This window comes from Podarcis bocagei (assembly GCF_964188305.1).
Source record: "Podarcis bocagei genome assembly, chromosome: 2".
Classification (NCBI taxonomy): Eukaryota; Metazoa; Chordata; class Lepidosauria; order Squamata; family Lacertidae; genus Podarcis; species Podarcis bocagei.
This window is the reverse complement of record NC_138126.1, coordinates 76111097-76127052: the sequence shown is the minus strand read 5'-3', so window position 1 is coordinate 76127052 and position 15956 is coordinate 76111097. Positions and strand designations below refer to the sequence as shown.

At 45.4% G+C, this 15956-nt stretch overlaps 1 protein-coding gene across 3 annotated transcripts in view; it reads left to right on the top strand.

Annotated features, from left to right (window-relative positions):
- The first annotated feature begins 405 nt into the window (after nt 1–405).
- The window catches only part of P4HA2 (prolyl 4-hydroxylase subunit alpha 2), a 45453-nt gene continuing 29902 nt past the window's right edge, over nt 406–15956 (top strand). Inside the window, exons 1-2 of one of the 3 annotated variants that reach the window (XM_081185598.1) lie at nt 406–523; nt 984–1052. The gene's annotated coding sequence lies outside the window, so the exon portion shown is untranslated. Of the gene's footprint in view, nt 524–983; nt 1053–11533; nt 11612–15956 lie in introns of those variants that run through there. The other 2 variants (XM_081185599.1, XM_081185600.1) reach the window with 2 other exon arrangements.

The window sequence follows — 15956 nt, the reverse complement described above, 5'->3', positions numbered from 1 at the left end:
TATAAGTGGTCCATGTTTCACAAGCATACAGTAAAATTGGTAGCACAATAGCTTTGTAAAGAAGCATTTGGTTTTTCCTGCGAATGTTTCTATCTCTTTGCCAGATCTGAAAGGCCTTCCTTTTCTTGCCAATAATGCGTTCAATCTCACTGTCGTTCCCATCAAACAAGAGCGTCTAATTCTTGTCGGAGCTCTAAACGTCCTAGGCAACGAGACGTCGCACTGACAAGTTGGGTGCTGCTTGGGTGCGCGCGTTTCGGGGAGGGTGTCGAGCGCACAGCTCTAACACCGTCCAGGCTCCATCATCGCCGGGGAGGCGTCGGCTATTGGGAGCATTACGGTAGCGCTCTCTCCGTGCCGGGCGAAGGCGGGGCTTCCGACGTGGCAGCCGTTCAATCGGAGCGCAGAACGCCGAGGGCCTCCGCCAAAGGGGCGGGGGAAGCGCAGCTCCGGCTGGAAACGCCAAGGCTGTTCTAGAAAGCGCGGCGCGGGAAGCGGCGTGTTCCCGGGCGAGGCGCGGAAGGTGCGCCCCGCGGGCAGGGCAGGGTTGGCGCGCGCCTCGGGCGACCCCTTCCCCGCGGCCGCGGCGCCTTCAGCCGCCCGCTCCGTTGCCTCTGGCGCGCCCGGGGGCGCTTGTTCTCCGGCTGCCGTGCCCTCCCGCTGCCCCTTGCCCACCTCTGCTTCCCGCTGGGCTCTTCCTCACCTCTCCGCCTTCCCTCCGTGGGGCTCGCCCCCCGCCTCCTTCCGTGCCTCCCTCCCTCCCCGCCCGCTGCTGCAGCCTGGAGGCGACGGCGCACCTGCATGGCTCCCGCTTGACCCAGCATGGCTTCTCGCGGGCCCCCGCGACGGCGACAGCCGAAGCCGCCGGCCGAGGAGGCGAGACGCGGGTGGAAAAGCGGCCGGGGATGACTTCATCTATGGGACGAGCGGCGGCAGGGGAGGTTTCCGCGCCGTAATAAACTCCTGCCTAACTTGGTTTTCAGGCTCCCGAGGCAAGAAGTGCGACGGACGAGGCGGGCGCTGCCAACTTGTCAACACAGCGGCTGCGGCAGGTAAATCCGCTCCCTGGTTTGTACCGCTAGCGGGGAGTTATTTGGAGCAGTGTGATTTTCCACCCCCCCCTCCCAAACCCCCGTAGGCGATTTCCTACCTGAGGAATTTCTGTGGGAAACTTTGAGCTCAGGTAAGTAGCAATAGCAGCGGCAGCAATGGGGGTTGCAATCCGTACAGCAAGAGAAAAGCTCTTGGCAGCATCCTTTGCATTTCCGAAGGGAAGGGAGTAATGTAAATACAGGGCGACCCTCAGGGGCTTACCTGGTGCATAGACTAGCTACCTATGGAGTTGGAAGGGGCACGATGGTCATCTAGCCCAACCCTCTGCCATGCAGAAATCTCTTTGCTCGACGTGGGGCTGGAACCCGCAACCTTGAGATTAAAAGTCTCATGCTCCTACTGACTGAGCTATCCCTGTTTTTTCCAATATACGCAAATGGTTGTGTGCATAAGCTGGGAAGGTGGACTTGTTACAACACAAAAAACCCTGGAATGTCTCCTGTGGGGATTTCTAGAGGGGCAGCCCTCTTAGTCTTGTGGCACCTTAAAAACCAGACTTCATCTGACACATGTATCCAGAGTTGTGTACATGCATGTTTTGGGGAGGGGGGTCGTGAACAGTGGGGTTGGAAGGAAAGGAGATGTGTTTTATTTTCAGAGAGGAGGAAGAGGGTATTGAGTGGCTCTGGAAAATAATGCAAACCATCCTCTGACAGTGTCAGTGGTAGATGGATTGAAGCAGGAAAGCTCCATTCTGTTTGTTTGTTTGTTTGTTTGTTTGTGGGTGGGTGCGTGGGTGGGTGGGTGGTGCTAGGGAGCCCCTGGAGAGGCAGGAGAGCTCCCACTTCTCAAGGATATCTGAGTTCAAGAGGCAATGTGGAGTAGGAACCTCTTGCACCTTTCCCTTGCAAAGCAGTTTTTTGACAGGAGAAAATATGAGAGGGGTCTTATGAAAAGTATGGCAGATTGATCATATGCTGCTCAGAAAAGGAGGAATTGAGGGTTGTGATTTCTTGGTGATAGTCCTTTCCATCTGCCAGTTTCTCTACCTCCATAGAGTGCTACGGATAGCCTGATGCTCATTACTCTCCCCCTCCCAATGACTTTGATTTGACCCACCTTAATCTGTATAACTTGCACTTTTAAGAGTGATATATAAAGTTTTCTGCATAACTGTTTGGAGTGGCTCTTTGAACATTGCAGCGCTTGTTGTTGTTGCTGTTGTTGTTATATTTATTTATACCCCACCTTCTTCCCTGACAGGGACTTAAGGCGGGTTACAGATAAAAATAAGACAACTAAAACTTTTTTGAAAAACCAATTATTTTTAAAAAATATTAATCAATGTTCGAATTAAAACTATGTGTTGGAACTTCCCTGCTATATTGATTTAGACAGCCTGCTAAGAACTTATTTATTTCAGCAATAATTTAGTTATGTATACTTGCTTTTATTGATAAATCATTTATGCTGTGTGGAGACCTTTTGGTTATGTGGTTGATACATTTTACAAAATAAAAAAAATTAAAAAGCTTATCAGAGATTCAACAAGCATTTCTTCTTGCACTGTTAAAGCCACAGTTGTGTTGTTTTCCTTCTTAGTTCTCAAGAGCTTTGGAGAAAATGGATTTTTACATTTGGATTTTACACAAGTCCTCTGGTGGTAGAGGAAAGGCATTTTCTGGATTTCTCCCATATAAGGTCACATAAGGCCACCCTCACACACCAAGCTCGTTTACATAAGACTTTCCTAGTCTCTGGAAGTGGAGAAATGTGGATCATTTCATGGATCATCACTTTACATCCAGGGTAGCCAACAAAGCTCTCCAGATGTTCAGCTCCCATCATCAGCTCCCACCCCAGAAACCATGGCCCAATAGGCAGGAACAATGGGATTTGTAGGCCTACAGCAACTGACAAAACATTGGTTAACTGTGCTTTACATGACATGGGTACATGAAATAGCACTGGCCAATTGTGGTATTTTTGTGCCCAGGCTATGCAAATAAAAGCTATGCGCAGAAAATAGCATCAGGGAGATTTGGAAAGTGACAAATCCATTGTTATACAGATGTTCACTTTTCCTAGCTCATTGCAGTCTCTTCAAAACCTGCAAGCCTCTTTGACCAAAACCATGGTGGGATAAAGAGAATGGATGTGTGTAGCGTGTATAAGAATATAAATATAATAGTTCCATCAAGGCTCTGAAATATTATTATTGGTAGTGTCTTCAGGATACTGAATGTAGGTACCACTTTCCTTTGATTAGGGTGCATGCAATCTTGCAGATGGTTTATAAGAGCACCCTTAAATTAGCATGAAAAAGTCCACACAAAGTTGAGACAAAATGCAACAATTATAACAGTAATTTGCCATGGGCCCTAGTAGTTCCCAAAAGAAGTGGTGGCTGCTGCTTCTGATTCCAGCGGGATGCCTTTCTACACTACATGACCTCATTTAGCCACAGTCTGTAATTCATGATTCATGAGTGCTGTGGTTTACGTTATCCAAGAAGCCAAATGAGATTGGGGACACTTTTCAGTCCCACTGATTTCAGTGGGAACAGTTAAGCAACTTCTCAGGAAGCAGAATTGGTCACCAGTTCTTTATAGCCTACTTCCACTGGTGGGACGATGTCCTGAAATTCAAGGTAATGGGTTTCTTTTACCACATCTACCATAATGTCATTTTTCTTTCTTTGGTAGTTCATATTGGTATACTCTGGTGGTATCCAACAAAGTTGTTTGCTGTTAGGAGATACATTAGCTGAGGTCGGGGATGGGTTCTCTCTGTTACAGCATTTGCTCCATTGGGTGTACACCTAGGAGTAGCTGCGATATGTAGGACTGAGTTAGCCTTCAGCTAACTTGTAAGTGTGTTTTGACAATAAGGAGTTAATTCTTCACTCCAGACAGAGGCAGTGCCTGATTCAAGGTCATCCCAGTGAGCTTTGTGGCCAAATAGGGATTTGAAGCGTGGTCTCCCAGGTCCTAGTCCAACAGTCTTTCTCATTATCCCACACTGGCTTTCATACAAGTTCCATTAGCACAAAGACTTCCGGCTGCACAACGGAATTGCTCCCGCATAGCTCCCTGTGAGTCTCCCAAATGCCCCTGGACCTGTTCTGGATAGTGCGCCCCCCCAATCCACTGGAGCAGATTCAGGGAGGGCACCAGGGAGACATGGAAAGAAGAGAGAAGAGAAGCTCCATTGTACAAACTGAAATCATTTGTGCTAATGTAACTACTTCATGGTGTTGGGTTATTTATAGTTTCAAACTATAAAGTTGAAGTTCTGCTTTAACCAAATATGAAAGTGAACTTGTTTTCCACTAGTAAACAAATATTCAGATTCAATGTATACTTCTTCCTCATTATTTTTCCACTCTCCCCCTTCATTTCTTCCTCTTTTAAATCCTGATTCCTCATCACCTCTGTTTGTCTTTGTCCATTTGATATCTAAAGCACACACACACACAAAACCCCAGTGGATATCTTTCCTACCTCCTTATTCCATTTGGTAGTGTGTCATATGTAAGACATATATTTTTCCATGTTCCTTTCGATTTTAGGGACACAGAACAGGGCTAGCTAAGAGCATTGCTTTGTGCCCTACCACTGCTTAATATTAGACAGTTCGTGAAAGAGGATCCCTGGGTCCCTGCAATAGTCAGCCTGCAATTATGTAGAAATGTTGTGGAATTCTTAGAGCACAGAGCTGGCTTTATATGCAGTTGCCTCATCCATCAAAATTACATATAACTTCCTTGGCACAGTACAGATGACCTGGCTGCGGCTTGCGCCAGATGCATTAAATTTGCATGAGTGCCCTAGTGCACCCTGTTTAGTATGGAGTTTCTGGGATAGAAAACATGCACACACCCCACATTTCTATCTTCTAACAGCTCCACGTACAGCGAAAGGGCATGCATTCTGCTTAACAGAATGAAAACGAGTAGCACTTTTTCACTGTTTGGGTGGCAGTGGGAACTTCTACCATCTCCTCTTCCCCCGTCCCCCTTTTACTGATTTGGAAGAAAACAGAAATCCCATCCAAGTCATTGACATATAGTGGTCTCTTACATCAGTGGACTCTCTCGTCTGTTTTGCAGCTACATTAGGAAGAGACGAGTTGGTTGTGTGGAAGAATTGCCAATAATTTTCAGGAGGTAATTCTTCAAGCAGATTCTGCTAAACGAATTATAGGTAACCACAGCGGTTATTTGACCAGCAGGGAGCCATATCTTAAGTTGACAAAAATGATACTAATGCGCAGTGTGCCTGTAGTGTTTTCCCCCTTGGGTGTTTTACACGCTACATTGCAGTCTGGTCCTATGTGCGTTCATTTGTAAAATAGGCCAGTACTGCTGCAGTATAGCCATAATATACGTAGATGGTAAATTGAAGGTACAAGATAGTGGCCTGTCTCAGACCACCCCTGAGTTCATAGCTAAGCAGAGCTCTGAATCAGAAATGGCCAGCACATAATCCTAACCACACAGTACTGCGCTAGCTGTCTCTGTAATGGGTAAAAGCTTAAGGGCAGTTTATGGAGCTGCATGATTTTTGTTTATTTATCTGTTCAATCTCTCTGATTTGTGCAGTTTGTGTGAGTGGGAGGAGTGTTTGCGTAAATGGGTACAGTTTTATACATCCATTTAAGCTTAATGATTCAATCGAGTCTATTGCTTTCCTGCTGCTTGGAAGTAGTGCCAGTTCAATGACTGAACGTAATCAACATGAGTCATGCTTAAAGGACATTTCATATATTACTCTTTTGAGGTTTTCCATATGCTTAAAAACCATTAATTTGTAGCCACAGAATGTAGAGTTATGCATTTCAGAGCCATAGCTAGAAATCATCACCAAGGATTAATGACTAACCCCTGCAGGTTTTATAATATTTAAAAAGAATATGAAGAAAATCTGATCACTCTTGTCCCTGCTAGAAAATGTAAACTCTTGCCAGTGTCAATAGGTTGAGACTTTAACAAAAATCTGAGCATTGGCAGAGTTTACATTCTCTTGCAAGGACTAGAGGGATAATCAGAGGGATATAATTTTATATATGTGTTAACATCTAATTTATTATTTTTATATCCTTCATTTCCTCCAAGGAGCTCAAGGTGTCCTCCAGGGTTCTCTTCATCTCCATGTTATCCTCACAACAACCCTGTGAGGCAGGTTAGGCTGAGAAACAGTGATAGGACCAAGGTCACCCAGTGATCTTAGTGGCACAGTGGGGATTTGAACCCAGCTCTCCCAGGTCCTGAAGCCTGACACTCTCGCTGGCACTCCTCCTACCTATCTGTCCCTATAAAGAGGCACATAGACATAAATATATGAGCCGTTATAGGGCCGGGATAGAGCAGTTGTTTCTGTGGAAGCAGACCTGCTTTCTAACCACTGAAAACTGCCTGGTTTTGTGGACCTTAAACTCCGTTCATCAAGCAGATTCCCATCACCTTAAGTTCTAGTAATTGGACCATAGACTCATTTTAGGTTCGATGCAGTTGTCCCTTTGCAGTGGCACAGAGCCACATATGTCTAGGAATCTAGTCTAACTTGAGCATGTATAACCAAAAAGCACAGAACGACAATGTTCAAACAATGCTGTCTCACTCAGGACTGGCAGGGAATCAAGCAACAAAACAACATAAGACGTAGGAGCCAACCAACTTTGTAGGACTAGATAGAATCCCATTAGTCCCTTTTCTGTCCTGATTGGCAGTTGCAGAGAATATTCTTGCCATCTGCAGCGGTGCAGTTACTGCAGCACAGCAGATAACAGACTTGCATAGCAATTCCTACCTCTAGCAAGTTGCTGCAGTACTGTAGTGAGTAAGATGTCTGAACCTCCTGCTGCCAGAGACCTTGGTTTAAGACATTGGTGTAGCACTCTTTCATGTGGCATGTGCTTATTACAGACTGCTGCTTGCTTCTACTTTGCCAAATGTGATAATGAAGGCCTACTTTCATAGCTGTCAACTTTTCCCTTTTCTTGTGAGGAATCCTATTCAGAATAATGGAGTTTCCCTTAAAAAAAGGGAAAAGTTGACAGCTATTTCTAGGTCTCACAGCATCAAATGAGGAAATAAGCTTGCTTCTAGATTGTACCATGTCAGGCTACAAGTCAGGGTCCTGTTACTGGATTCTTCTCCCGACGTAGAGAAAGTTGCTTTCCACAGAGAAGCACAGCTACAAAGCTGTCCCTCATTTAGTTTTCTGTGTGCAGGAAAGCGTTTTTTTTTTAAATCTCCATGTTCATTTTGAATTTGTACAATCAAGAAGCAGATTAAATCTCCTCATTTGATGTTTACAAGGTCTATGGATAATGCTTGTAATGTTTACTCGTACTGAAAAAGAATGATATATATGGAAGGATATATACAAAGGAATGTTGCCCATGGACTGAAAAGAGCTCCCCACCTTGACCGTAGGGGAGAGGAAACATTTCATAATTAAATATAGTCGTTAAGTTAAATGTTTCTGATTACTTGAGCTATGGTCTACAACACACCTAATTCCATTGGGATTTGCTTCCAAGCATTTTGGAACTGGGATTTTGGAATGATTTTCAATTTGGTCTTCATGATATATATATATTCCAAGACTGTTTTTGGATTTATCTGTCAGGATGTTACTTATTAACATTCTGGGCTTTCAGCACCAAAAGGCAGTTTTATGTCTGGTACTCTATAAGTCTTGGCTAGCTCCAGACTGGGAAGATAAAGCAGACAATTCAGAAAGCGTAGATCCATCGCTGTACTTTGCACTGGATTTAAGTGATTATTTACATCTATATACAGGGTAAGAGAAGGTTCAAACAGTGGAATTTAAAAGTGCCAGAGTACTGTGGGCTTTGGCAAAATAATTTTTTTTAAAAAATGCTTTAGCTGTGAAATGCAGTGAAGCATGAAGGAGACTTTAGGAGCTAATCCAGATTCTGGGTATTTCTTAAGCTTACATAACACAAATCACAAGGTTACTAACATTATTGGAATAAGGACCCTACTGATTTCTGTACTAAGAAACAGCATTTGAAGCACCACGTCTTCATATGCTGTTAGGGAGAAGGAGGAAAGCCACACCCCAAGGATTTGATTATTGTTTAGCATTTAGATGCTTTAATAATTTGCAGATGCATATTAGGCACTTGGCAAGGGAGGTGGTGATGCAGGCATGTGGAGTGGATGCATGCAAAGCTTTGAGGGGTGTAATAATGCTGAACACCAAAGCAAGGAGCCAGCTGGAAGGCAGATATCTTTCAGGAAAACTGGGGGGGGGGGGCTTAGAATGAGGGCTCTTGTATTTGATGGGTGAGCGCAGTCCTCTGGAAATGCTAGTGCGCTCCTTAAGGGTTTTTAATCAAAGCACTATGTTGGACCAGAAAAGGCTAAGAATAATACTGACCCCTGGGTTTCATATTGCTGGACACTCAGACAAATCTAGATTGTTCTGAAGACACGGAGCGGATTGGGAATGACTCCAGATTCTGGAAGCTCTGTCTTGTGATTTCTGTGCGATTGGAAGGCTGCAAATGAGAAATACAATTTTAAACATTTAGAAGTACGTTCTGGAGACAGTAATTACAGGGTGAAGAACTGATGGATACTTTCCAGGGCAGATACCACAATGTAAAAGGAATAACAAAACAGTTTCTCCTTGTGTAATGCTGACTATTTCCTCTGAAAGTGCCTTGGAACTGCATCACAATTAGAGATGTCGAGCCTCAGTATTAATGGGCAAAGTTAACTCTTCTCTGAGCAGGAGACATGCTGCTGCCTGCTGTATATTACACCAGTAAGAAAGGGCCTGTGATTTAAACAAAAAAAGAGCAGCAAGTTATTCAGGCTTATGGAACTAATTTCACAGTTCTTTAGATTCTGGCTGATATAGACAAGAGTTGTTGTTTGTATTTAGCTTTTCCCCCCCCTTCAGCTTGCAGAATATAATATTCTCACGCAATGATCATTTTGTCCAATGTCACACCCTCACAATTTGCGATGGGTTTGGCATTTAAATGTTGTTCCCTTCGCCTCCTTGCTTCAATATTTTTTGTTTTCAGTCCTGTGCACACTTACATGTAAGTCTAATTGAACACAGTGGGGCTTACTTCCGTGTAAGCATTCATAGGCTCAGGCGCCAGGACACTGAACTGTAGCCACGCTGTCTTAACAGAAAGGAGGCACATGTTTGGCATTTAATTGGCTTTGGCTTGTTAAAAAAAGCAAAACCCCTTTGTTTATCCCTCCCCCCACCAACAATTTAATGAAGAGTGCTGTGGGTTTCTCCTCACTGCTTCCATACGTGAAATCAAACAGGCCCAGAGGAAGGCCTGTCCTGAATCTAACCTCAAATTGTTGTTTATGTAAGAGACATGTCTTCATGGATTCAGCACAGGGTCACACCCCTGAAGCAAATACTAAGTGTCATATAGGACAAGCACTCATCTAAATTAAGATTGGTTAAACTGTGTCGTACAGCTCAAATTTAGATACACTGAGAAGCAATGCTGTATATAGATCTCCTGCTTCCCAGTATAAGTATCAGCTTTATTAAAGCAGAGGATCATTCTCACGTGCAAGTGCTTGGTTCTCTAAAACAGAAGAAAGTGAACCTCAAGGGCTCAAATTATGGAGGGAAAGATGTGGCGCCCTTAAAAAAATCCACTTTGTCCCACCCCCAAATTTTTACCCATTTATGCCCCTCTCTAGATTTCTGAAATGAAGTAGCTAAGGGGGCAGATTCCCGTGGATGTTAGGGCGATCTGGCTGCGACATCTGTCACCCCATTGATCACCAGGGTTGATTTGGTTGATCTGGCTGCCTGGGCGGGTGTTCCCTCCCTCGCTCATCCCTCCCGAAGCTGCGCGCTCGGTGGAAGAGGACGACCGTCCCATATAGAAGGAGTGTACTGTTCTTCGGTCAAGGGTATACGATAGCTGCCCTCCCCTGCTAGAACCTCCAAACAAGCTCAGATACGTAGGGATTCCTAACCACAAGGTTGTTCACATAGACATGGGACGGAAGGTTAAAATGAACGATTACTTTCAGATAAGTAAGGGTCAGATTTTGCAGGCTTATGTTGGCATCCGTCTATCTTGGGAGACAATGGAGAGGTGTGCCTTTGCTGGTGAGCTCAAGCTTTTGGAAGGTTGCAGCGCTTGCTGTGGTCATACAGACTGATGTGGGAGAGACATGCAGCTGGGGCAGATGAAGGCATCTTGGTTTTGCAGCTACAGGTGCATTTCAGCAACAACTACAATAGCTAAAGAAAGTGACTGATCACAGCAGCATCAGGGAGGTATACCTTATGGTGTATAGTAACGATGTTGTCACAGTCACTAACAGCACTATGTAGAAATTGGGGTAGGTGTTCAAACCTTTTGGACATGGGTTTCACAGTCCAAGTTTAACAATAGACAGAGTGTTTATTTGAGGAACATTGGAAAAACAGATTTGTAGTAAGCCCTCCCTCAACTGACAGAATTCCCATCCTCCCTCAACTGCCATCCCATGCTTCTGTCAAAAACCTCTCCTATTTCACAAGCCCAGCATTTCATACACCAAGTGATGTCTTCTCCCATCTCCTTGAAACACAAGCCCCAAACATGGTTCTGTATTATGTCCTTTCCTCACCCAAAACCTGTTGATCTTCACAGTCTGCAGTGGATTGTATTAAGGTCCCAGCCTGCTCTCCCACCTGTAGCCTCTCTTGAAGCAGACAAAGTACAAATCAGATTAAATGTAAAATGTATAAAAAAACCTCCCAGAGAGTGGCCATGTTTATAAGTCACAGTGAGACATAAGCTATGATAGGCTTCTCGTGAATGAGCAAGTCTGTTCTTGGCTTGCTGATGTGGTTTGTTTAGGGATAACCACCGTTTGATGAAACAATGAACCATGGTTTGTGGATTGTTCTGCTTACGGGAGGAGCAAAGCAGGAGTGATTGGGCAGCATTGCTTAGTACACTGTTGGTTCACGGCAAGCCATAGTTAATGGCCTACTGTGGCATGCAAACACAACCAATGTTTTGTGTCCAGAACAATTTATAGACTTTTTAAAAAAAATTCAAACTTTTATTCTGAGCTGGATATTGATATACTGAATTTTGCTTAAGTCAGCAGGGGGTGTTGAGTTCCGGTTTGGGGAGAAAATACAAAGTTAGGTCCAGTTGTTGCTTCAGATTTGGCTTGACTTCTCTTGTTTAATAAGGTGTTGCTACCATAGACTAGATCATGCTTGTAGGCTGTAGTCTTTTGCACACTTACTTGGGAATAAACTCTTAACTCAGTGGGACTTAACTTCAGTGTATAAATGCATAAGATTGCACTGCTAATCCACTAATAAGTTTTGGAGATACTAAGAGCTCTAGAGCAACAGGTGACATTGAAGAAATAAATTCAGACCAGCCATATGGAATACATAAGACTCTTCATGGTGTTCATCTGTTTCCACAGCTGTGATATGCGGAACTGTTCAGCTTCCTTAAAATCCTGCATTTCTGAAACGTGTCATCTGTACTGGTATATTTTCTAGCTAATCATGTGTGACACGTAAGTTCTGGGCAATATATACTTAGAGAGAGAGAGTGCAAAAATGCAAGAGACCACTTCTTTTCCTGCGGCAGGAAGAAAGACGGTTGTGATTTTGACTGTTGCTTTAGGCCAGTTTGAGTTTTATTTAGAAATGTAATTTATCAGCCTCTATGTTTTTTTTAAGCTAAGCAAAGTAATACAACTAGCTTGAGAAAGAGGAAATATATTTGCAACAGTTTGGATTTGTTGACTTTTATGGTTCTCAAATGTTTGCGGAACCCTTGCAGTAAAATCTTTTAAAATGATTTTTTAAAGGGGGCGGAGAGACGGGTTGATTATTTGGACAGGAAGCAAGACAACACCAAACAGCTCGAGCTTTTAAAAACAACAACTGAGTCCTTGAAAAAGGTTGCTGTGGACCTCCCGATCTCCTCTGATGGGAGAAGCTTTTAATACATTCATAGAATCATAGAATTGTAGAGTTGGAAGGAATCCTAAGGGTCATCTAGTCCAACCCCCTGCAAGGCAGGAATCCTGGCCCAAGCTTTGCCTGGGTGGGCTCAAACCACCTTCTGGTTTACAGCCAGATGCACTGACTGGTTAGGCTGTGGCCCTAATCCAGGCTTCCTCAAACTCAGCCCTCCAGATGTTTTGAGACTACAATTCCCATCATCCCTGACCACTGGTCCTGCTAGCTGGGAATCATGGGAGTTGTATGCCAAAAACATCTGGAGGGCTGAGTTTGAGGAAGCCTGCTAATCTCACTGCAGCGTTACCCTTGCCTCTAGGCTGCAGCTCAATAGAAGAGGCTAAGGGGGGAATGAGGGAGTCACATGACAAGAGCTTGAACAGCAGTTTTCACCCAAGTATAGGAGGGCAGTATGGGCTGGGCAGTGTTGCTTACCTGAATTAACAGTGGGAGAAGGGAAGGAGGGGAAGGGGTTTCCAGGGAAATTGCTTGAGCAGTGCATTTATTCCTGATAGCTGCAGCTCAGTGGAAATCATGGAACCCCTTAGACTGCTTTATGGAACACAGTTTGAGAAACGCTGGCTTATGTGCTGCTGTAAAGAGCAAGATGACACAAAGGGACTTGATGGATTAACCCACAAGATTAACTGGAAAATGTTGTGATTATTATCCACTTTTGTATGCATTAGAATTGTGGCCACAGAGAGCACATGTGGAATATTAGGAATAATTGAAAGCAACAACTAAATTAAATGCTGCTGTTAACATAACAAGACTAAACGTATTTTAAATAGAATGTCATTGTCCCTGTCTATACATTCTGCATTTCATTTGCCTCTAAGCTTCCTGTTTACATTTCTTTCATATAACAATGTGGCCTCTGATCCATGAAAGTTTTTTGCCCAGAGTAGCCAATTGCAATCTCACTTTCGCCTTCCAAATGTGGATTTCCCCAGTCTGGGAGTAATCCCATTAAGTGGTTACAAACCAGACACCTGGAGATGCAGTGTAGCAGTCTTTATTTTGCTGGTGGATCAGTAAACCACATCGGCTACTCCCTTTTCCACAGCCCTTAATTTCTCCTTACCTTCATTATTATTATTATTTATTAAAATTGTTAGTCACTTTTTACAAAAGTAACTCAAAGCAGCTTACTGTAAACAAACATAATGCATACATACATTGAAACAACCATAAAGCAAACAGGAAAAAACTAAAATACAAACCTGTTTTTAAAAGGCAGGATTTAAACCATCTCACCCACTCAAGGAGGCCTCAGATGGGTAAAAGCGGAAAGCCTGGTGAAAAATAAACACTTTATCTGGGTCCCTAAACTGGTGTTTCCCAACCACTGTTCCGCGGCACACTAGTGTGCCGCGAGATGTTGCCTGGTGTGCCGCGGGAAAAATTAAAAAATTCGAAAGATTTTTTTTTTTAAGTCAAATTTTCGATTGGGGCGCCGTCACTAGATGACCCCTGGGGTTCCCTCCCTCCCTCCCGCTCTGCGCCTCCCTCCTCCTCCTCCTCCGGGGAGGCCCTTCCTGGCTCTCGGCGAAGGCTTGGCGGCTGCCACTCACTCACTCGCTCGCCCACCCGTCCCTCCATCCCTGCACCCGGCCTCTCCCCCTCCGTCCCCCGCACAGCCTGCCTGCGCCCCCGCGGAGATCGGGCGGCAGGATGGAGCCCGGGGATCCCCACGGCGGCGGAGCGGCGGGGGCGGAGGCTGCCCCCCAGGTGGGGCTGCGTCGGGGGTTTTTTATTTTTGCAATGCTGCATCCGCACTGGAGGGGACGCATCGGACCGCGGGGAGACCCCTTGGCGGGCGTGCAAGGCAATGCATGCGTGCAGGCGTTGCATGGAGTGCAGTGCAATGCAATGGCAACGCGGCGCCCTGCATGCATGCATGCAACTTCCACCGGCGCTCCGGACTTGGCAGGTGAGGGGGGTCCCCAGTGGGCAGCAGAGAGAGCCGGGAGGGCGAAGGGGAGCCGGGGGGAGCAGCGCTGCTCCCCGAGCCGAGCCCGGGGGGAAACTTCGGCGTCGTTGCGCCGGGTGTTGGAAGCGGAGGCTGGCGGGGGCCCCTCACCTGCAAAACCTGGTCGCCTCTCATATATTTCGTGCATTGCATTCATCGCCCGCTTTCTCCTCCAAGGAGCTCCCGGGGGCGCGCGTGGTTCTCCCCGTGTTATCCTCGCAACAACAGCCCTGCGAGGTGGGTCAGGCGAGTGGCCCAAGGGAGCACCCAGGGATTGTCCTGGCCAGGTGGGGTGATTTGAACCCTGCTCTCTGCCCGGTCTTCGTCCTCATTTAGCCCCCACATGTGCATGACTGTGCATGACTGAGGTTTTCCCCCCTCGTCTTGGCTATGGTGTGAGTCTGTGCTGTTAATTAATGGGGTTCTGCCTTCGGAGAAGATGAGCCAGCCCTCAAGGAGGTGATTATGTAATTTGCTAGCAATTCATGTCCCTCCCGGCGTGACGCTGCGCGCTGACGTCACGGGGCTGTAATGGTGGTGTGCCTCGAGATTTTTTTCATGAAACAAGTGTGCCTTTGCCCAAAAAAGGTTGGGAAACACTGGCCTAAACATACGTAATGATGGCGCCAGGGGAGCCTCCCTGAGGAGAGTGCTTCACAATCAGAGAGGCTCCACTGAAAAAGGCCTGTTCTCAAGGTGTTTCAAACCTTCAGACCTCTTGTGGAGAGGGCACATGAAGAAGGGCCTCAGGTGACAATTGCAGGATCCAGGTAAGTCCTTGTGGTATCAGAGCATAAGGTTTTATAGGTCAAAAACCAGTAATTGGGTCAGGATTTGAGTTATGTGCTCAGACTGTCTTGCCCCAGTGAACAACCTGGCTGCTGAATTCTGCACCAGCTGCATTTTCTGAACCATCTTCAAAGGCAGCCCCACATATAATGCGTTGCAGTAATCTAACCTAAAGGTTACCAGAGTGTAGGCAACAAAGATTAGCCTATCCCTGTGCAGAGATTTGACTCTGTGCAGGAGGAAATGTTGGCACTCTGAGTAAGAATCATGGCTACATGGTGAGTAGTGCAAGTGGCAAGCCCAAGAGGCCCAGTGGTTTAGACCGCAGCGCCACCTGCGTCCCTCACTGCGACAGAGTGAGCTCCCGTTGTTCTGTCCCAAAACAGTTCAAAAGCACGCCAGTGCAAGTAGATAAATAGGTACTGCTGTGGTGGGAAGGTAAATGGCATTTCCATGCGCTCTGGTTTCCATCACAGTGTTCCGTTGCGCCAGAAGCAGTTTAGTCATGCTGGCCACATGACCCAGAAAGCTGTCTGTGGACAAACACCAGCTCCCTTGGCCTGAAGTGATATGAGCGCCACAACCCCATAGTCGCCTTTGACTGGACTTACGGTAACCTTCCAGGGGTCCCTTAACATTTACCTTTAGTCCAAGTGGATTTCAGATCATTTGAAGGGAATATGGGCTAATTTTCTACCACTCTTCAAATATTATTAAGAAATGTTTTTTTTCTTGCACAGTGGTTTCTGGCTTGGAAAAATATAAAAATACAAGGCAACCCTAAATCCATTGTAATTTAAGGCATTTGCCATTTTGGGACACATGTATCTCAAAGTCAAGTTGTTGTGTGTGTCTTGGTGTTCCTGTGCCAGATCATCAGTGCTTTCTGGAATGTGAAGAAATAAAAAGGGGCAGACTTTTTGTTAGGTTTGTGTGCAAAGCTCTGTGAAAGGCTAATTTCTTAACAAAGCACAGTCTGAATGAGCAGGGTGATGATACATTTTGTGAATAAGAATATAGAGGTTTGCAAAACCATAACATGCTTAGATACCCAAGTGAGTCACTAATGCAGCAGACAGGCATTTTAGCAGCTGGAAAAGTAATGATACCGCAGGTGGGCTGGAGAGAAT